Genomic DNA, 22,261 nt, shown 5'->3' on the forward strand with positions numbered 1-22,261 from the left:
GAAGCATCATTAAGAGATTGCATCGAAAACATGCCTCACCTATTCACCGTAACTTCCGGACTGCCAACTGTAATGCCAACGTGCGATAGTTGACTCCATGAACGTATACATGGAACCGTGCGCCCATAACTTAGAAGGAACAGTTACTTTTATACCTGATTATTCCTCTATGACAGCTCTCGCAGCATCTTTTACCGATAAACTCATTAGATACCATTATCATTTCCCACATAAACAGTTCTTTTGTTCTGTTCCATAACATAATTCCATAGTGTTAGTGTACGTCTAAAATGCAACTGCTTCAGCTTTTTTGCTATAACTTAACAAATGTACACTGTACTTCTGGATCACCTTGTGCATATATAGATATAATGTATAAAAAGGACAAAATAATGTCCATTTTCAGTTGTTATGTGCGACTACAATGTATGATAATCCTTTAAGCAAATTGTAAATCATTGAATTGAGCTCTAACAAATCCCTTGCGCCGTTACACAGATGCTAATATTAGTCAAAACACAGTCGTCCGATTGTCGCCTACGCAACGCTGTTGTTGAGGGAGTATTACCATGCGATTTTACCTATGAATATCACGTAACTTTGTCCATCTTCAAGACACCTAGCTTACCTCGCTACTTCAATCCACAACATCCCTTTAGTCAGTCTTGTGGCAGTGTCTCTTCGGGGACAATTGAGGACGACTCTAAATAATTGACACCCTGTGTCTCTATATAAGTGATCTTTAGAAAATTGGACACTAACTTTTTAGAGGATCGCAAGATATGTTCCAATAATGAGTATACACGCACAGGCTGCCGTAGCTGTAAAATCTACTTTCTAACAATTTTAGTGCAATATTTAACCTTGGACTCTACTAAGCTATAGAGGTCTCAGCCGATTGGTTGCCGAGTCGAGTCCATTAATGCATCTCGTTGCGCTAATAGATAGACAGTTTGGCACAGCTTCACGTGACGAATGGGTCCTTGGAGTCTGCTACTGAAGTTTAGAGATCGTACGCTGGCTGGCTGGCTGGCTGACTGACTGATTGGCTGAGCGTGCTGCTACTGCGTCTTACTTTCGATTTCCATCACCTGCGCTCGTCAATATTCGGTGGGGCATCATCGTCTTCGAGACTTCATTCTCAAGGCGAAACGGGACCCCAGAATCCTGGCATTCTGCGTCGTCCACATCGGAAAGAGGAACACCGTTAGAACCCCCAGCTAGTGCGCTACCTATTCAGCCAGGAAGCCAGCCAGCAGGCAGCTTATCGACCTGACGAAACGCAGCGACGGACTTTTTGGCGGAACCACTATCCACCAGGGACGTGGAATCGTCTCTGCCGGTTCCTCAAACTTAGAACTGCCGCTGCTGCTGTTGCAGCAGCAGCGAGCAGCAGCTTAGAAAGAATTTGCAACTGTATGGGAACAGGCCTTGGGAATATGAGGTGCAAGGAACGAGTTCGATTACACTGTGCACTCTGGGTTTTTGCCCAAAGCAAATAGAATTCGGCTGGTATAAGCTAACCGCAACCGTGCTCATTGCCGTGCTTAGGTAGGGTTGCAATTTACTAATTGTACGCTGGAACGAACCCCCCAAAATGCGTAGAATATCTACGTAGCAGCCGAGAACGAAGAGCAGTACCAAGGTATTACTTCTGCTTTTTGCCCTTTTTTTTCTGCCCTCGCTCTCTTTGTTTTAGTTGGCAGACAGATAGACTAGCTGACGCTGGTAGTAGCAGCAGCGCCTGTTGGCATGAGAGCTGAGAAAGGAAACCAATAGAACACAGGAATACTCTTTCCAGAGTTCCTATCGGCTTTTCTGGAGCGTGAGAACCAGCCATTCGGTAAAGTGGCGCTGCTTCTCCTTTAACCTCCAGCCCATATCGTTACGAACTGTAACAGGACAATTCAGCACCATTGCAAAACTACTCCTTTTGTCTATATAGAAATTCTATTTCAAGTTCTAGCGTCTTGCTTGCATTGCGTCTGTTGCTAAGAGCTGCCTGACAAACTGTCCAAAAATATCCTGCAAAATACAATTATCTGCGTGAGCCCTTCAAAGAAGGTAAATATCAAAGAAATACCACTAGACTGAACGTGCAACTTGAAATAATTTCCTTATTTAAGTAAGTTACATTTAATGATGAGCGTTTGCGCTAACAATTGATATACAGTACTGTATGGTGTTTGGTAAATAAATGTTAAATGGCTATATAGTATGCCGAAGAGTTTATTACGGTCGAAGCCGAAAGTATCTACAGAAGAGGGTGTTAATTAGTTGTCTATAGATAATGTATAAGAAAGACAAGGGTCGTGCATCGGCCAACGAACACACACTTATTCAGTGTTGAAAAAAAAAACAAAATCCAGGCTTAGAACAATGGAACGTTCAAAAGTGGCCTGACCTTTAGATTGGATTTAAGGCGATTTAAGCAATTATAACACTAAAAAATAAAGCTCTATTAACTGATGCAAGAAATCGCGGCTCTTTTTTGCCCTAGGGCAAGAGTGCACAAAGCGAATAGAACAAACATTTCAGAATGCCAGCTTTTCAGAAATTTTATGAATTTTTTGTTCAGGGAAGCAGTTAAGAATGCACTGTGACACGAAGGGAAATCAGTGGGCCTCTACTGTTTTCTAAGCAACCTTTCCAGCGAAAGCTGCATTGTACGTCTAGACACGTTTTTATACTATTTAAGACATCGAATATTATTTTGCGTGGATTTGATAAGGAACAAAGCAGGTGATAGTCTGACAGAGGGTAGTTGGATTAGACATAACATTTCGACCGGCGTTTTTTCGGAGGTAAGATTTTACCAAAAAGGTAGCTACCGCTCACCTGTTCATCAGGTTAGTACAATCCATTAACGCTTTTTGAGCATTAAGTACTGCTTCAGAATGTTGTGCTTCTTGTAGTGTTCGCCGCAGAAATAGTTTATCCGGGAGTAACTCATACTATATCGCAGTACTTCAATGGCACCAGAGTCAAAGCGCATCATTGTTTGAAAGTGACAGCGAATACTACGCCTTTCCTTAGACAACACATATCTGAAACTTTTCATCTCCATTATCTTGTAAGGCACCTCTGATCACTACCGCAGTTTATTTTCTAATAGTAGTTAGGCCACAAGTTACCCAAACTCAAAGACTTTAACGCATCCCTTGACCCACAAATGAGACCAACGATTACGTCAGGTACATCGCGCTACCAATCTCTTGGCATGAAGAACGTGGCTTCCTATCCGCAGGCCTTGTTAGCGCTTATAACGTATCGTCCACGTAGTGGCTGGTCGGTTACTTCAAAGATTATATTCTAAGAGATTCTGCGTCCAATAATTAAGGTGGACTTGGCCGCTTATGATGTATCAGTCAAAGGTAAACCCAATCAAGATAAAAATTACTACGGACTTTTACATTTACCTAATAGAAACAAATGTACTTATTGAATATTGACACGATTAGAACTGCGAAATCTGCTTGATAAGAAATTTCATTCAAAAGCTGTTGGTGTAGTGCCCGTACGTTGCAGGCCGCTAGTGATAATCGAACATTGTCCTATTAATACACTTGATGACGTGTGTTATTACGCTAGACTGATGGCGTATAGAGAAAATCAGCTTGGGCTGATAGGGTATATTTGTCGATCTAGGAGCCGTGCGTTCTCAGACACTTCGCACAAATATGAGCGCGCGTATACACAAAGATACGGAGAACTTGAAAATATAATGGATGCTCAATAGATGCTCAATATGCACAAAACTCGTTTGCTTTTCCCCTTTTTTGTAGAGAGCAATCACTGCGTTGTTTGCAACCGGCTAGTTAGGAACGCATAGTTTTAATAGGAAACTAGCCAAGGCCCGCTGTCGCAAAACGAAATAGGTTCTGACAAAGTCACTTGAGTCATCTAGGCCACGCGCTTTGTACGAGATACGTTTTCAGCAGAGAACTGTTCCAGTAGGCTTCGCATATTTCCTTGAGGTAAACTTACCGCTTCCGAGGATCCCCGCTCAGTGTGAACGATGCCCTATTCGTATGGGACTAAATGCAAATATGTTGCTAACTAAAGTGAGTTGAAGCGCCGAATAGTCTATGCGGTGCTTAAACTCACTTTTTTTTAGGGTGTATGTCACGCTTATGGGACTAACATACTCAGGTAACATGAGAGTACTATCGATAAAAAGTTAAAGCACACAGCACGCCCATTTCTTGTCATTAAATAATGTCAAAAGACATATAAAAAAAAAAAAAGGAATGATTTACTGAAAACACCAGAGCTTAACAAAATGGCTTCTTTTACTCAATTTAGTGCGCGTCAGCTAAGCCCAAGATAATTTGGCGATCATTGGAACAATATAATAATAAGTAAAGATAAAACAGGGTAAATAGTTTTTCATTCAGTATTCAATTAAAAAATTCAGTACGATATGCTCCGTTATGGACTGGATCGGGATTATTCGGATACATGGCTCCATGATAATTATCACTTCCGACGCTTTTATCCAGGTTGTATAGCAAACTAGCCCAGAGCACTCTCCGATGAACCTCACAGAGTTGTCACCTCGTCCATAGATTTTTATGTCGATTTATTTGATCTCGTCGTGTTCATGTGGGGTATGAATAATGACGCTGTAGACCGTTGCTCCCTGCTTTGTGTCCATAATGTGGTCAGGTTGCAGTTACGCTACCGTAGTCAAGTCAGTTTATTGGGGCATCGGCTTGCTGCTGAGGTAGTTTTAGAGACTATTTGTTAGAATGAGGTCAATGCGGAGGGGACCGATTTGCTAATTCGGATTCCCCTGGGATGTTGTCTGGTGCTATGGAGATGACCAATGGACTGCCTTTTAGATGAGTAGTAATACGAACATCGTTTATTGGACCCAGTTTGCTTCCGGCGGTCAGGTCCTAACCAACGTGGGCGACTTAGCTAGCCGAGACTTGTCTAATTGATCTCCCATTATTAATTGAAATGAACGACCTGGGTCGTGAAGAAAACTGTGGATTGTTACACGAATCGAGTTTAAGGCATAATTGTGGTCAACTTGGGGTCGAGAGCGCCAAGTTGACCACAATTCGAGGCTGCTGCATTCATAACAGTATATAGTGTCGAGGAACGTATCGTTGTACTGTGACTTATTTATTAGATATTGATAGCTTTTCTTTGAAAAGTATTTCGTCTACTAATATATATATATATATATATATACAGAGAGATAGTTCCGGCAGGTTTCAAAGTGATTAATCATAGTGCGTTTCTTTGATATTGTTTGTTTTCTCTTACTGACTGCCTCTGCATTGTCATCCCGGCGAACAAATAATTTCGGGTAGATATTAGAAGCTCTATTAGGATTCTGTGAGGCGGATGGCTTTGCAATCATCAGCTCAAGCGCTAGGTCATCGGTACCCACCGTAGAGAGATGGCGAAAGGTTCTCGTTTTCAAAGGTCCGCCGTTTGCGATGCTGACCTTCAACAAATATATCCTGCTATGAGTAGATATATATAGAGTGCTTAAGCGGCAAACGGTTGCAGGCAGAAGCAGCTCGTTATCTGTGAGCGCGTATGAATCTTTTGTACATTGGTATTTGTCTGACTGTCTGCCAATTGTAGTACGCCAGTCAAAAGAGGATAACTGGTAATTGTCGCAGGCCGCATCTTTTCCTGGCCTCGTCGTCAAGTCGTCAGAACAGCGAGCACAGCGATTGAAACTAAGATTCGGTGCTACCTCAAAGTGTGGAGTATGCGTTGGGTTCGATTGTTTTCTTCACAACTGAATATACTTCAAGACAGCTGGTGCTGAAAGTGCCAAAAATCGGCTTGAAGAAGCTTTTTGCCTCTACGCTCTATGGCAAGAGACGACACGACTTCAACAGACAGTCTAGCTACTCTGCTGAATCAGCTATAGATGGACACACTTTTGATAGGTTTTGGGTGAACTCACAACCGGACTATAGGCTGACTTATTGGGACTGGGATAAACGGTGTTTTACCTTACCTAATTAGTAAATATCTACTCGATAATTGATGGGTTAACTGTTTAATCTACTTACTTAGTGTTATTAACTTAATAAGTGATCTATGTTTGTTATACAATTGAAATTGCTTATACGATGCCTCGCTTATTGACGCAACAGTATTTAGTACTAGACATTCCTCTGTTTTTCTTTTAACAGGACTTTTTATGTGTTACTATGCGTCTTTTATTGAAAGTTCAGTTGAAGAAAGATGTCTTCCAATTAGTAGCGGTCGAAGCACCTATTTTTGGCCAAGTATGGAATGTAAGGCCCTTTTTTCTTTTCGCCCAACTTGTGAACTGTAAGTTATAAAGAGCAAGTTACAGCAGTAACCAAATGTATACGTTTTACTTGAAATAACAGTGTATTATTATATATATGTATAGCTCTTCCAAAATACTACTGCTGTTCAGTTGGGCGGTACATTTTATCTGAGTTGGAGAAATTGATTATCTACCGATCCGAACGACGCTGGTCTCAAGCGAGGCCGCTGACGCCTAAATCGACAGGGTCAACACAACTTAACTTTATTTGCCAAAACAATCATTTCGCTGGGTACATATAAAGATGAATGTGCCATATTAATCGAACGTATCTTCCCTGCAAATATATACGACAATAAAGCATAACTGTATTGGACGATATAACCGAGCAGACATCGTACTAAACGTATGCATCCACTAATCGAGTAGTCTTTGAAGGACGAGCGTCGGATCAGCTTAGGGCGGAAGAAACACATACTTTTAGTTAGTATATAATGGTTGGCGCATTGGATATCGTTATTCGATCCATTCGGAATAATTATACCGGCGTGAGTTGCTCAGAACGCGAGCGTTCGTCCCTGACGCGGGGGTTTTCGAAATACTCTCACCGACCTGATCGTGCAAATCGATTCGATACAAACACACACACGTTGTCATGCGACTACTGCCCTCCAAAATAAGTTAGACTACGGTACTAAATAGGGGTTCATATACAGTACTTGCCATATGTAAATATAGACAAACGTTTAGTAAGTTCTGCGTTCAGCGAATTTAGCTCTATACATTTTATTTTTCTGAATCGAACACAACACCGTTACGAGTGTTGTTCGAATGCTTACGATCGCTAATTCTATTACGCTTACGACCCATAGGTTAATAATAATTAAGACATAACACTCAGAAGAATGGGAGCGGAAACGCGGTCAATAAGACTTGATGAGGTCGCTGCGTTTCCCTCAAGAATCGGAAATTAGCCCCAGATAAAACAGAGCCATGCGGGCATTTAGGCGCCGGTACAGCGTCCGAACGGCCGTACGGTTGCATATCATCTATAAGCTGCTGCTGCTTCGGTACAGGCCGCTGATCTTCGATGAACATAACTCGTAAGTTTATGCGTCGTGGAGATCATGACTCGTAAAGTATGGATACTATAATCGTAGAAGCCTCTACATCGGTAAAGATGATCAAGGCGCGTTCGGATAAACAAATGTCAAACGGTAGTCTGCCGCTCTCATCTAGCCTTGTTAGGCCGCAGTGACTTGTCTTGCAAACGTTGTCACATGCGCTGTGATGGACTGAATTTAGACACGCGTACTCGCAGATAGCTATAGCGAATTGTGGTTGAAAACGTACATACACAGAACAACAAAATAGAAAATTAAGATAAGTAGGCTGGATTTTTTTTTTTTAGGAACAATGCTGACGTTCAGTATGCTGACATAATACCCTGACAAAGCCGCGAACGAATCATTGCGAAGAAGCTTGTAGGTGACACAAATGTTCAGGTTGCATACTTTATTATACGTTTAAGCTATACTCTTTTTACATCTTGCTTATTTTCTTTGTTTATAAGGTTCGTGAAAATCTACTGGTACGATAATGAAATGTAGACGTGTTTTTTTTTATAAAAATGTACACGTAGGATGAAGTTTATAATATATGGACCAGTTTTATGGCCAAAAATCAGGGATGCGGAGTGCAGGATTTGGTGGGTGGGAGTTCCACAGCATCTTAACGGTGGAATCTGCTCTGCATAATCCGATAGTTCCTAACCCTTTCCGGAGGAAGAAAGTGAACTATGCTAGTATAAAAGATTGCAATTTGTTTCGAATGTATCGATGGATCTTTCACTGGACCTCGACAGTGCATTGAATATTTTTAGGCTAAATATACCGGTACCGCTCGTAGTGTGTGTGCTAAGGGAGCCTGATCATTGCATGTTTATGGTATCTACGGTTTAGCGTTTATTGCCGCTAAATATACACTACGTATACAGACAACGCAGCTACTGCACACGGCCGCATACTGCATCTGTCTGCAGGAGTACTATTTTCTACGCGATGGCTGATGATCGAACGGTTGGTTACGAGCGTTATTCGGAAAATTTTAAATAAATTTATCTACTGCTCCTACCGGTAAAATCGATTGTAGGGTATATAGTAGCTATCGGAATCGTACTTGCCGCGAGTTTCTCCTTCTGTTACGGGTAAAGAACACTCGTTCAATCGATTGTTTGTCGCTTCGGAGAAGCTGAATTCGTTGAAATGGGTAATGATCATCCCCTTTTTGGGCCCGATCCCGCCAAAGACAGTACAATTCGATAGCATTTTAGACATTGCTGCTTACCAATAGTCCTGTTCTGACCTGACTAACATGGACCGGTCTAGGTAAAAGAGGCATCTAAACTTTTTTGACGCATGGTCGGACAAGAGCTTCGTTAATACTTGCAGCGTTTTCCCCGTCAAACTAAGAAATAGTAGAAGAGTTCTATGTTGACTTTCTACAAAATAATAGCTCGTTTTACATTTGATTATATATTGTTATTATAAATTACCACTTGCACGCTCGCGTATAATCTGTTTGAGCTATGTTTGTCACTCTAAAATACATGGAAATTGTACACATCTGTTAGTTTAGCTTCGTTTTTATTGCTTAGCCATCGATATGTTCATACTTAAAAGAAACGTTACACGACAATGAAGTATAAATATGCTATTGCTGTTCAATAAAAAGTTAACGCAATTGGCTAGCACTATTCCTTTGAAACGAAAGAAGAGATCACAACGTTACCTATAGCACGCGCATTAGCCCTGACCAACACTAAAATGGGTTGGGTCGCTTTACCCAAACCGTTCACAGGTGCAGTTCAGGTCACTACGCCGCCGATAGCACTGCGAAGATGTGATCCAGTAAACACCAACCCATATCCCTCGTCGACTGACTACAGCTAACTCCGCTTTACCTCAACTGTAATGAGACAATGGCACGCCGAAAAGCCTAAATCAACGTCATCTAGATTCGAGCTGCACCTTACCATGCATTCTAGCGTTGAAACACAATAGGCTATTGGGAAAAAGACTGATTAGATGCGACGCTCGATTGTAGTTCATGCATAGAAGATACGTCCACTTTTGGTCCTCTCCAAATACAACAAAAAAAATCACAGAAAGATCGACCCATGCCAGGTTCGAGCTCTGACCAGCCGTACAGGCCGCTCTGCTGTGGTGAATACAGCACATTCGACGAGTAAATATAATAGTCCGAGCTTAAAACCACTGTTTTATTTCAATGTCTATAAATATCTACGCTAAACGGAATCTAAGTACGCGGGCCACTTACTTGATCAGTCAAAGAAAAAAATCTCGACACAGGTCTTCGAATGGCAATTTCAGATCATCGAGTTACTCGTGAGACCTATACCATGCGCTCTTGCACTAGAGAACAATAGCGATGCCAACAAAGCACTTAGATGGGTACATATGACAGTCAAATAGTCTTACGACTTCGGCGCCGGCGTTCTTCAAAGGTCATGAACTGAGTATACTGGCGTTTGGAACGTACGCCTTAATAATCTCCCAATGTTAGTAGAATGGCTTATTGTTTGCTGCGACTGGAATGGGAACCCAGACGAACCGATTATCACTTTACTTACTAATACAATGTTTGCGGTCTCCGAAGGAGTTTGTCGTTAGTAAATAATCGATGTCAGGTTAACGCTGTTAGAAGATTATATATGACCTATTTAAGGGTCAAATGTTGACTAAATAGACCATATAAAAATGTTTAGATGAGTAGTAAGTGTTACTATTCAACTATGGCAGTTACCTCTACATATTTATTTGTACAAGTAACAAAGGTCGTATATCAAGGGATTCGTACCGTACGGAACTTTTATGAATCGTGAGCATTTGTGTAGCTTTATTACATAAATATAGAAAATCACTTTTTGCAGCACCTTAAATAATTGTTTACACAAAATGGCGGCGAAAATGCTCTCTAGGAGAATCTCTAGATTTCTAGCGAAACTATATATTGATAATAGCACGATTTAAGTAGCCGCAACTCACCCTATTTTAAATATGTAAAATTAAAATTACGCTCTTGTAATTCTAAGCTCGTAAGTCTTTTGAAGTCAACGTGTATTGTATTCAATGAGCAATTTTGCAGCCTGAAGACGTCTAAAACTTCAGAGTTCTGGATTGATCATACTTGTACCGAGTTGGGGAAAGTTCCCGCGAAATTTTAGACCTCTTTCACGCTCGATATTCTATCTGTAAACTTCTGATTCTGTCTAAAATATTCGGGTTGTTTTTTCGTTGTACCTCTGTTGTTTTTCTTAATTTTCATCATTGACTCTAGCAAATTCTAGCATGGCATCAGATGCTTGAATTGGAGATCACAAAAACTACTCGTTGTCACTCAAGATATGCGTAGTTGACGTCTACAATCGTATCATTGTGGCACGCCGAACAAACCACTGGCAACAGCTTTACGGGAAAAAAAAAAAAAAGCTTTAAATTTGTACATAACGCGTGGCGAGTCGTAAGCGACAAACCGGACGGGGGATAGAGGCAGAGAGGTGTTCGACCGAGACGTAGACCTGTCACTAGCCATATAGACTTACTAGTAATCATTCGTTTTCTGCTTAAAATACCGCATGACGGAGTTTCGTGTAGGAAAAAAAAAACCGGTAAATCAGTTGTAAGATTACTCAGCAACTGTTCAATAGAAAGAAAATTACTTTTTAACAATTAAATTTAAATTAGGTGTAACGGTTCGTGTATCCCACTGGCGAACGGAGGGTTCTAGTACAAGCAAGGTCTTTTGGCTGCCGCTTGCCTCACGCCTGCTACGAATAGGGAACAAAATGCGACCCCTCGGCCTCGCCCCCTGATGCAGCATTAACCTTAAGCTGATTGTCAGAGGGATTTTTCTGTTGATTAATTGATTTTAAATCGTTCATTATTCATTCGTAGACATTTTAGCCGAAGTGTACGATGGAAGAAACGTACACGATGGAAGAGTTCGTCTGTAAATGTGACATTAACTTAAGCTCTATTAAGGATAGAAAGGGCTACCAAAATCAAACGTACGGTAAACAATGGACGCTCTTGCAATTGCTTTCTTGGCGTTATTGCTGCAGACCGTAATATTATCCTTTATACCGATAACGATAGGTACATATTTGAAACGATATAGGGATAAGAAACTTGTGCAGCTGCACCGAACAAACAGGTACCTTGAGAATACCTTTTTATAAGACGATAATACCATAAAAATCCGTACAGTGCTTTCCAGCGGCGGTTGTCAATCGCTACTTTCGAAGACACCCAAAGCTATTTAGCAAAACAAGGCGGATTTTTACAGCTAGAATGACTTACCTTTATAGGTCATACTATCGTCCCAAACTAGATAGGTCTTTAAGGTAAACTAAGAGTCGCGTCAAGCCGTCAAAGAAATAGTTCTATTTTACTCATTGTGGCCTCCCATTGAGATCAATTCGTCTAATGTCACATCCAGTTGTACATGGACTTTTATACAGCCTACGATAGCATCGCGACAAGTAAAATGCAGAAGTGCATATTTGCCTTCTGGTGGATTTGAAACTATCGCTGCTCATATGGATACATATATAATTATAATATATTCTATAATTGTAATATACATACATATATATATATATATATATACAAGGCATGACAGGGCACTTACAAGCCCGCGCCATGAGGCACTAACATAATCAAGCGTCACTTGATAACTGTAAGATTTTCGCCAAACAAATTTAAGCATTTTTCCATTCTTTAAAATGAAGATAGATATCCCAGTTTACCTATTTTACACTGTATATGCACTACACAAGGACATTGTCACACGAAGGAAAGGCCTGTCTACTTACTGTTTAGGTGGCTGGCGTTGGCACTCTGCATGACGCAGTAGATCAGCAAGGAATGCAAAAAAATCAACGAAGAATAACCCATTGCTCCCTTTAGCCGATGCAGACCGAGTGGAATGAACAACACCTTTCTTGCCAATGAGCATGCTTTAGCAGGTCCACTCGAAAATATCCTTTCAAACCACGGACAAACGGATCAATCCTCAGTATGGCGCCATCGTCTATAGTCGTACTACCCCACTGTAGGATCATCTTATTTGGTGTCTGTAGTCTACAGCAAGATTACTGGGTAAGTACTGCACTTCCCTGCAAAGCGGGGGTCGTGGTGGTGCGCTATAGCAGTTTGAATCGCGACTTTGTTTACCTTAGTGGGTGAACACGTGCAGCGGCCGTTGCGGTCTGAACGCATTTTTAAATACGCTCCAATTTGCTACAACGAATATTAGGCTTATACAAAACTAACAGCCACGGGAAAATGAGGTTTCCTCAACATTTGAAGAGCTTTAACTAGCTTGTCGTATTGAGTAGCATGCGAATCTGTAAGATAGGGAGCGTGCGACACAGAGCCCATAGGATAAAGCTGATTCGTTTTCTCTAAACATCAGACACATTCGATTAAATCTCGTTCAGGAATAGATACAGAGCACATTCTAGGAACATAGGCCTATCTCGGTTGAAGTCTGTTTCTAAACGAACACGGTAAACTTCGCTTACTTCTGATGAGGATAGGGATATGTTCTTGGCAATAGTGCCTGCCTTGTCCGGATCGCGACTACATGCTCACGCAGGAGCTATTTGGTTTATGCTGTACATAATTATATGTTTTTAGAGAGGCTTTGTCAAAAGAGAGAAAACATAACAGTGAACTATAAGCACTAGATACGGGAACAATTTTACATTTCTTTGAACATATCAAAGCGATCGTCAAAGGCATCCAACTCGCAAGAGAAAAAGTGGTGATTCATCGAGGCAGTAAGATGTCCTTCAAAGTATGAGAAATCAGTGGCTCAGATTTTGTTTCTTGGAACCAGTTCAAACTATGTCGAGTACCTACATAGGGGAGGAAATTTAAGTGCGAGTAATAATTAACATAAAAAGGTCGTCTCTATTCTGAAAATGTTTAGAAAAAATATCAATTATTATCTATAAAAATTCAGCTGTGAGACTTTCTAGAGTAGGTCAATGCAGGCCAAAATCTCCATGAGTGTTAGATTGGTGAAAACATTACTAGCAGTTGGTTTGGTACGAGATTTATTTGTTCAGTACTAGCTGCTGTCAAAAATGAATATTTATTGCCTGAACCATTTGGTTGAAATATAGGAGAAGGTTGTTTAAAAAAACCAAGAACTCAATGGACTACGCAATACTTGTGCCCAGTCTGGAAGCTGCATTCACGCTTAGTAAAGTTTTGCTGTGCTTTTTCATATACGTGTTTTTTTTTTTTATTAATTTGTTTTTAATGCTGATATATACATGATTAAATGAACGTCTCGTATGTGCATCTTTCCTTCATCATAATTCATAATAAGGCAAGTATCGTTCTTTGTAGCTTTCACTCTTTCTAGTTCTCACTGCTTCAAATTATGTGTTTCGTTCTAAACTGGTTGGTATACTCAAAAGTGTGACCCAGATAGTTAGTGTTTTATCGCTTTTTTCTGTTTGTACTACTTTTTTGTCTCACTTCTGAATTCTCGCAATGCGCTTTTCTGCAAAGTAGGGACCGGGAAAGCTCGAACATTTCAAGGCGACAAGTTTCACCATACAGACAGACAATTGCGTTAACGAGGGTCGAAATTGATGACCTTCTCAGGTCATCTGCTATTGCGAGAAGTGTAACAAGGATCGTACCAATGAAAAAGAAACGAAGAGCGCCTTTCAATCTGATACAGTCGCACAATCCGAGCTGACGACACAGCAACCGAGTCCCGGGATATCGGACTTCTGACTTCGTGGCCTTCTCGTTCACTTTATCTTCGTGTTCGAGACGATGCTCTGCAGATTCATAGTACAAAATTGCCCTCCTACAGCGATTCGCCTGAACTCATATATGTATATATATATATATATATATATATATATATATAGAGGGAAGAAGTTGTGACACATTTGATAGGCTGTTTTTCGTAGCAGGCCCACAGTACTTAGCTGTCCTTCGTATTAAAGGAATGCCTGCTCCTACTAGAACAAAACAAACTGAAGATGGAGTAAGAAGAGAATTCGTTTACGAAGTACCAGAGAAACTTCAAAAATATTAGTTGTAGTCCAATATCTCCGAGCCAAGTATAACCCCACCGAGATTTAATACAATAATTGCATCTCCTCAGACTGATTTGAATTTCCTTCCGTTGAGTTTTTGCCCTTTGAACTAGACTCATTATTTTGAAGCGAGCGTGCAGGCTTGCAGTGAGTGCAAGGCAACGTGGAATTGCCTCTATAATCGTCGTCACAAGCTTCCTCCTGGCCTTTTATCCTCTTCCATCTTGAGCGACTTTGTTGCTGTTCTCGTGCAGAGGCCGAGTAGATCCACCGAAAGTCCTGGCTGATATAGTAACAAAACGTAAAAGCATCACATAATATTACATACCAACTACGAGTCACGAGACCAATGGCACTATTCGAAACTACTAATAATAATAATAATATCCCGCCAGGTGCAATTGCGCTGGTCTGGAATTCAACTCGTCTGACCAAGTCTTCAGGATCAAATCCTGACTTGTTTATTCTATATATTTTCCACGATTTGTTTCTTTGGTGCTCTGCCTTGTTGGCTGAACGATAAGTGTGCGACGCTCGAGATCCCAGTCTGGTAGGCGAACGATCCGAGAAACATTGAGCATCGACCATGAGCTAGATCATCGCCACATCGCATATCATCACCATCGTCATCATGACGTCGCCTCTGCCTGAGATGTACAGGCCATCAAGCGTTGGTAGGCGGCACTAGGCAGCAGAAAACTACCCAATCCGCAAGTTGGATGAAGGCGAGCTATCTCCACTGCACCGCTGTAGGGCCACGCCATTCGCCGCTCTGCGGAATGCCAAAACGACGATACCAGAGCCGAGGGTAGCCAACATGCCATCTCTTTCCTGGCGGGAGATACATTGCGCCAGGTGCAGGACCAGCTCTGGCAATTTCGCTCTCTGAGGCAGCAGCCGCGCGAGCGACAGCGGCACTGACGCCGGCTGCGTCGAGCGATGGTGGTATTTGGCAAGTGTGCAATTTCGCACCGACAATGATTCGGAAAATTTCTTTGGTACGAAGAAAGGAGCCATGGTAGCGACTGGGAGCACTTTGGAACTCCGTTTTCCCCGTCAGCGAGTCTCGAGCGAGTGACTACTGAGCGAGGGAAATGGTGAATGTTGGTCGGTCTGTATGTATGAACATCCGTGTGTCCGACTCGTTGTAATGCCCAAAGCTGGCGACAAGTAGTAAATGACAACTTGCCTCAAAATTGTGCGTCTGCAAAAACGAAATGTACATGTGCGTGGTCCTAGTTGGGACTAGTTGAGGCGAACATATGAACGCAGAAGGCGTCATGACCAAGTATGCCGGCTTTGAAACAAAATAGCCTTGTGGGTAGCCTTGTAGGTAGTCGCCGATCAGTACCCCCGGGTGTATGTAAACGGGCTGTGATAGCAAAGATTGTGAAACAGAGGCGGATACCATGGTAACAGCAGAAATTGGCATTATTGCATATCAGCATACAACCAACATTAGTTAAGTTGGTCGGGTATTAAAGCACCCATAGCGAACAGAGATCATTAAGAAAAACGGAACATACAGATGGTAGAAAAAGTAAATCTTTCTGTTGAGTTTATAAAGATGTTCAAAAATGCCGTGCATTTTTATGCAGAATAAGAGCTGTAAGCAAGTAATATGTTGCCCTTACCACAGGCGTTTCAGATATACAGTTAGAATAACCCGTTGCAGTACGTATCCAATCTCCGTAGATCGAAGTGAACCCCTAAGCTTCTAGCTGGTTTTACGGTAGATCGCACCGCGGGCGATCCCTTAGGGCAATAACTCTGTTACTTTAAGCTTTGCTCTCGTCTGCGCTTCAATTTCAAGCTATTAAAGTTTCCCCTCTATCTTTCCTTTCCCCTTTCTGGCCTTATTACTTTTTGCTTTTTCGGCTTATCGTGCTTCTACTCAGACATAAATAGCTTCTGATCCAATACGCGTGTGTTCTCCTTGTAGCTCTTTTCTTACAACTTATAATACGAACGACGCCTCTAGATCTAAGTGAAGACAGAAACTGGAGTATCTCGTTAGCGCTAACAGGCGTTCTGAATGAAGTTGATATCTTCGACTGCTAATTACCCTGGCTTTCTGTCAGTCAACTTGAACATTGGTTCTGCTTAGGTAGACCGGTCCTTGATACACCATCTTTGTAAAAAAAACGCTATACCTTCGAGTTTTTTCATAACACCTGATTTTCATGTTCGAAAAATATAGTTGAAATTGCGCATCCGGAGTGTAGGAAGTCTTAAAAATAAAGATTTTTTTTTACCATCTATCTGTTGCACAGATATGAAGCTAAGATTACTTACGTCAAATACCAGCAAGTTGAAGTTGCGACTTCGAGCGTAATTTATACCGTAGTCAAACAGACTTTGGATACAGCTATTACCTGCAGGACTATGGAAGAACGATAGGCCAGACATCTTGATCATAATATGATCTCATTATATTAATGATTCGATATCAGTCATAGCATAACTATCTATATCTAAGCAAACCTATCAGAAAATTGTACTATTGATACGTAACCAGTTAGTGTAACTTTTTGTGTTACCTTATCTAGCGTATTGTCTGAGACGAACACTCCATAAGATTTATCCTTCTCGATTAGCTACGAGGAATGGGCTTCAGCATAAAAATCGAAAAGCTTCGGTATTTATTGTTTAACACGTATAGAAATCTACCATGTAACGCTGCATTGGGATAATAAATTACCAGAAAAGGTCTCGTCTTCAGAATTATAAAAATTTTTGAGCAAATTTTTTCTACGTTATTCCGACCCATTAAGATCCAGACAGTCAGATAGTAGTAGATATAGCTAGGTTAAAAAATAGTTTCATATATAATAACGTGGCAAGATCTTATTTCTCTGCGGCCTTCGATTTTTCGGTTGTTTGCTTTCCTTGACTAACGACAGTCAGATAACTTCTTCAGGCTATTCCAGTGCTCACTATACACTCATGCTTGAGCATCAATGTACTTTAATGCTGACTTCAAGTCAGGACCCTATTCGATAAGCGGTCCATGGCTTTAAAACGAAAATTACTCTTTTTTCGTGTTTCTTCATTTGATCTAAGGTCGTGATATACAGTTCTAGTCAAGGGTAGCCCTGAGTAAAAATGAAAGGGCCATAAGATCAGCTTATTTTTCCCTAACGAATTCAGAGTTGCTGGGTTTGTGGAGCTCGAGAAGCTGCAAAGCTACAAACAGAAGGTCCAATTCCCTCCTGACTGCTGGAATTTAGTTTTTGAAACGGATTACGCTTTTAATATTATATGTATGTTTCGATGTGCGGCTTCGTTTGTAAAACTGTGCACCTTCACAGTTTCTATTCCTAGTATAAACTAGATGAAACCTACCCGCCAAGTTTTTAGCTAGAGCGCTGGCAGTGCATATTTCTAACCCTAGCAACAAAAGAGAATTTAAAAAAACAAAAAAGAACAGGCCTATTGGTAGTGAATCTTATATGCGGGTCTGAGGAAGTCCTTAAATTTATTTTTCGTAGCTTAGCAATGTCGAACTATAAATATTGGCCTAATGTCTGATACACACGTAAGAGTTAATACTAAAAAAGGCATTATGTAATTGGTGCACAAGATGCAGAATGGAGCTCATAGAATATATCTTCAACGTAGTCAGCTTTCAGGAACTTATGATTTACTAAAGCATGGAGATGATTGAGTTCCAAGAGCAATGTCTAGTGAGTCGATAATACGGCTATGCTATATAATTGACAGTTTATTATCTTGGTAACAATTTAATTGAGGTCTTAAAGGCCTTGGAGCGCCTTAGTTGATTGATGTAAATGCAGCAGCAAAAGCAGCATCGTAGAAGAAAATAATGAAATTTTAATAGATAATTTTTCGAAGTATATGATCTATGCCTGATGCATTTTTATCTCGTAAATTCGATTGATCGTTTGTGGGCATCTTCTCCATAGTAAAACAGGTGACAACTGTGCTTTATACACAGAAATTCGGCCGTAATGCGCTTGTGTACTTATTTTACTAGGTGATGAATCAGAATAATAATTTAGATGTTATACGTTCTCTAAATAAATGAGCGGCTGTGTAAACATAGCTTTTAATGGTTCGCTTCGCAAGGATTTTTATGTAAATCAAAAAAGGATAGAGGGGTTTTACTGCTCCGAGGGGGCGAACACCCTTGTGAGTTGCGTACAACTTTTCTATTCAGCCATCATTCACTCATATTACAATACTAATGCATATTAGTTATTATTCTTAATTTGAAAGCTGCTCATTATCGTTCTTTCAACTATATATTCAATAAACCGAAGGATCCTCCTTCTATAGGGTATAGGTATATAATAGGCCTCCTCTTTATTTATGCGCCTTGTTCTCCTCGTCCATCATATAATATTTCATCTAGTTTTCAGCTTTGCGGGCAATTCGTCTCAGTAGATGTTATAATGTCTTCGTTTCCCTTGTCTTCTTGCCCTTCCATTCATACAACCACCGGTTGCAACTTATTCTCGCCCGGTTCGCGTGTAACGCGGCTACCATTTGTCTATGGAAACCGGAGTTGCCATCGCCTCCGGCTGTTACGGCCTCAACTGTTGATAACCAGACTCGCGAAAAATAATTGCATCCGTCTTGATTTCTATGCTGCCTTTTCACTCTTCTCGGTACTCTCTACCTCCCTTCCGCCCTACAAAGCCCATACAACACTATTACTAGTATCGGTGGCTCTTCTCAGCCTTCGGTCTTCTTAATCTTCATCACTAATTTCTCTTTTAGTTTTTTACTGTGATTTTTTTCTTCAACTTCTATTCCCACTAACACGGCCGTCATCAGCAACAACAACGCAACCATCGTCGTCGTCATCGTCGATATTATTGTCATTGCCTGACGCGGTCATCATCAACGTGAGCTTTGGTGCCAATATTCGTACGCGCGCGACGATTTCAAACACTGAAAAAGCCGCATGATCAATGTGTGGGCCGAACCACGCCGCCTGGTCCTTCTGTGCGCTGACTCCTGTTCATAAGAATGGGCGGCCTCACGGTCCACGACCAACTGGGATCGCTCCTTTTTTTTTTATATTAAACCACAGTTCGGCCCCGTATTTTAGTCTCAGGAAGTACGCGGTCTTCCGTTCGTACCTATACCCCAACGGCAAAAGGCAAGAGATGAAAAGGATTGGAGAAAGCACCCAGGAGAACAAAGGGTTTATCAGACAATTTCACATTGAGAATCACAAGAATAGGAGAAGGAAGTATGAAACACAAAGTGTATGCCAGAGGCTATATTAAATTGTGTATTGTGCTGTTTATACGACGATATTGTATTTTAATTTCGAGCCGAGAAATTATAAGAAGAACGAGCGAGGTGAAGCTCACGGATGAGCACAGTGAGGAAATTGGTCACATATTGAGGTCGTTTTGGATGAATAAAGACAAAGGCGGTGAGTGGAAATCGGTGTAGATGCGCCCTAGATGAGGTTCCTGCTCATTCTGTTATATATGACAATACTCAAAACGCAATATCCTCACAAACACCTTCATTACTGAATACGTTTGAAATAGAGTGCTTGATGCCAGTAGTAGACGCTCATTCGATGACAAGACTTAAAATGAAGGAAAATCAATTACCTCTACGTGACTTATTGGCATATCGTCAATTAACAAACGTCTAGAACTGTTAATTGTAATTGAAGCGTAAGAGTTATTTTCTTTAGAAGTTCTGGCCTCCGTTTTGTCTTGAATAGAAAAACGAAGAGCTCAAATCATGTCTTAACTTAGCAGCTTAGTGGTCGCATTGGTGCTCAGTTTTATCGTATGTTAAAGCTGAAATAAACAAGGGTTCAGTAATTTGAAGTAACTGCAGATTCGATAGCTGTAACTTACCGCCACGTATCTGAAGCTGCTATTTTTCTTAATAATAGATAAAATTAATATCTTATTTAACAGCTTTGCAAACCAAGTTCACATTTCGACGTTAGAGTTCTCCAGTTTTTTAGTTTAATCTGAGCTAGTAAAACACAGCGCTGGTGAATATGTCGTTAGCGTCTGAGTTAAGTCTCAGTGGTTGACATACATTTTAAATAAGTTTTGAGAAACCTGCTGAAGCACGTCTGAAGTCTTTCAAAGCCTATTGTGGGATGCCGTAAGCCTGAAAAGGTCTCTACGAGGAGATGTACGTTTAGCAGGCAAACTGTAAAGTTCCCTCCAAGTTAATTTCGGTGACATTTCATTTTCCCAAAAATGTAATTTACTAAGAGGTGGTTTTAGCTGTCCTAGGTTTTCATCTCTAGAAGCCTGCGAATTCGCTTTTAGTGGCGTGATAAAGCCCGGCGCGCCTCATTCAAAAATGCACTTCAAAAATGTCAGAGTCAGGCTTGGTTTAGTTCTTAAGATCACGCGGTGCAAAGCACGGTACGTATAGCGTATGGAAGGTCTTGGCAAACGTTACAAGGACAGGGTTTAATAAAACCTTATGTTTAACGTCAAGCGGATAAGTTTAAGATTAGATATTAATAGTGGCGATCAATTAGGGAAATCGCCCAATGCGATAATTGAATCAGTCAATATCTAACAACATCACAGAAACCACTCTATTCAAATTACAGTAGCTCAGATTAATGACTTTCTCATTACTGTTCACCTTAACCGCTTTATTTTCACTACATATTATAATAACCCTAATTAAGTATGAGGTTCTCTTTGTTTTCAATATAACCTTCATGGTCTAAAAGAACTTCACAGGCACAGTATGTCACAACGTCTCCAAATCTTCCAGCATCTCTGTCTGCTTATTAACACGGCCTCTTGCCGAAATGCATTGCTACTTAAGGCTTCGAATACTTTTAAATCACCCTTGGCGCCCATAGGGCAAAATTATACAAAGTGCTCGAGAATCCATAGAATTGAGCTAGGTCATGGCACTCAGCGGGAGATCTCAAGAGGAAAAGAATTCGAGCGAACAGCTTTAAAATGTTGTGCAAATCTGGTGGCAACGTTTTGCGACCTCTCCCACATGGCTTGACCATATATTCTATATACCAACTAAGTTCTCTACATTCTCTGGGCATGAAATTTTTGACCTTCCCAGTGGCTGGTTGCTTAGCATTGAGTAAAGGAGAATAGAGTTCTGCATTTGAAATTAGGTTGCAATAACAATCTAAAATCAAATAAGCATACAATTACTTTAGAACTTACTGTAACTAGAAATTACATGTTAGTTATCCAGTATTTTTTATTAATTTCGAATGCTTGTATACCTTAATTCAAATTTCTCCCTACTAAGCTTATACGACCTATTGAGTTAGCCAAATAGACAAATACATCAAAAATCTATGCAAACTTTTCCGTTACTTAAAATGAATACGTAACTTTTTGACTACCGTAAACTACACAAGTAATTTCGTCTTTATACTGGCATTGTAATTTGTTCTACTTGATAATGTTGGGAAAACTGCTAGTTGTTCTTAGAACGACCTCCATAAGGCAACTATCTGCGATGTTACACATATTTGACTGTGTTTTTTTTAAATATATATTTGCTCATCTATTGTATGCCTTAAATCCCTTAAGGTGCCCATTACCCCATGCTTCACGCTCTTTACTGACTTCTTCCATTTAGTGGTTACTCTTTATTTTCGGCTCAGTCCATCTCAGAGATTATCCACATCCCTCAAGGGAGCCATAATCGCTCAATGGCAGAGAAGGTTTTCTGGCCAAACCTCGCTGTTCTAACTCTTCATCTTCGGACCCTCTTTGAGCGGATTCGGCTGGACTGCACCTAGCACTGGCAGTAAATGTCCTCGACTGCGATGCTAGAGAAGCTTACGCCACCGCAAGAGTACCTGTGCCATATGTGCGCTGCAAATGCTTCCA

At 40.8% G+C, this 22,261-nt stretch overlaps 1 long non-coding RNA gene across 2 annotated transcripts; it reads right to left on the bottom strand.

Moving 5' to 3' along the window:
- Positions 1-7,159: 7,159 nt before the first annotated feature.
- Positions 7,160-12,856, bottom strand: LOC111247298 (uncharacterized). 2 transcript variants are annotated; one of them, XR_002672072.2, is made up of 4 exons: positions 12,168-12,856; positions 9,611-9,881; positions 9,062-9,238; positions 7,160-7,596 (listed from the first exon to the last, which is right to left on the bottom strand). It is a non-coding gene; the product is annotated as an uncharacterized LOC111247298 (long non-coding RNA). The 2 variants fall into 2 exon arrangements; XR_002672071.2 differs by lacking the exon at positions 7,160-7,596 and having other exon boundaries at positions 8,913-9,238; positions 12,168-12,853.
- Between the last annotated feature and the right edge of the window lie 9,405 nt (positions 12,857-22,261).

This window comes from Varroa destructor, unplaced genomic scaffold, assembly GCF_002443255.2.
Source record: "Varroa destructor unplaced genomic scaffold, Vdes_3.0 BEIS01000003.1, whole genome shotgun sequence".
NCBI classification, from domain to species: Eukaryota; Metazoa; Arthropoda; class Arachnida; order Mesostigmata; family Varroidae; genus Varroa; species Varroa destructor.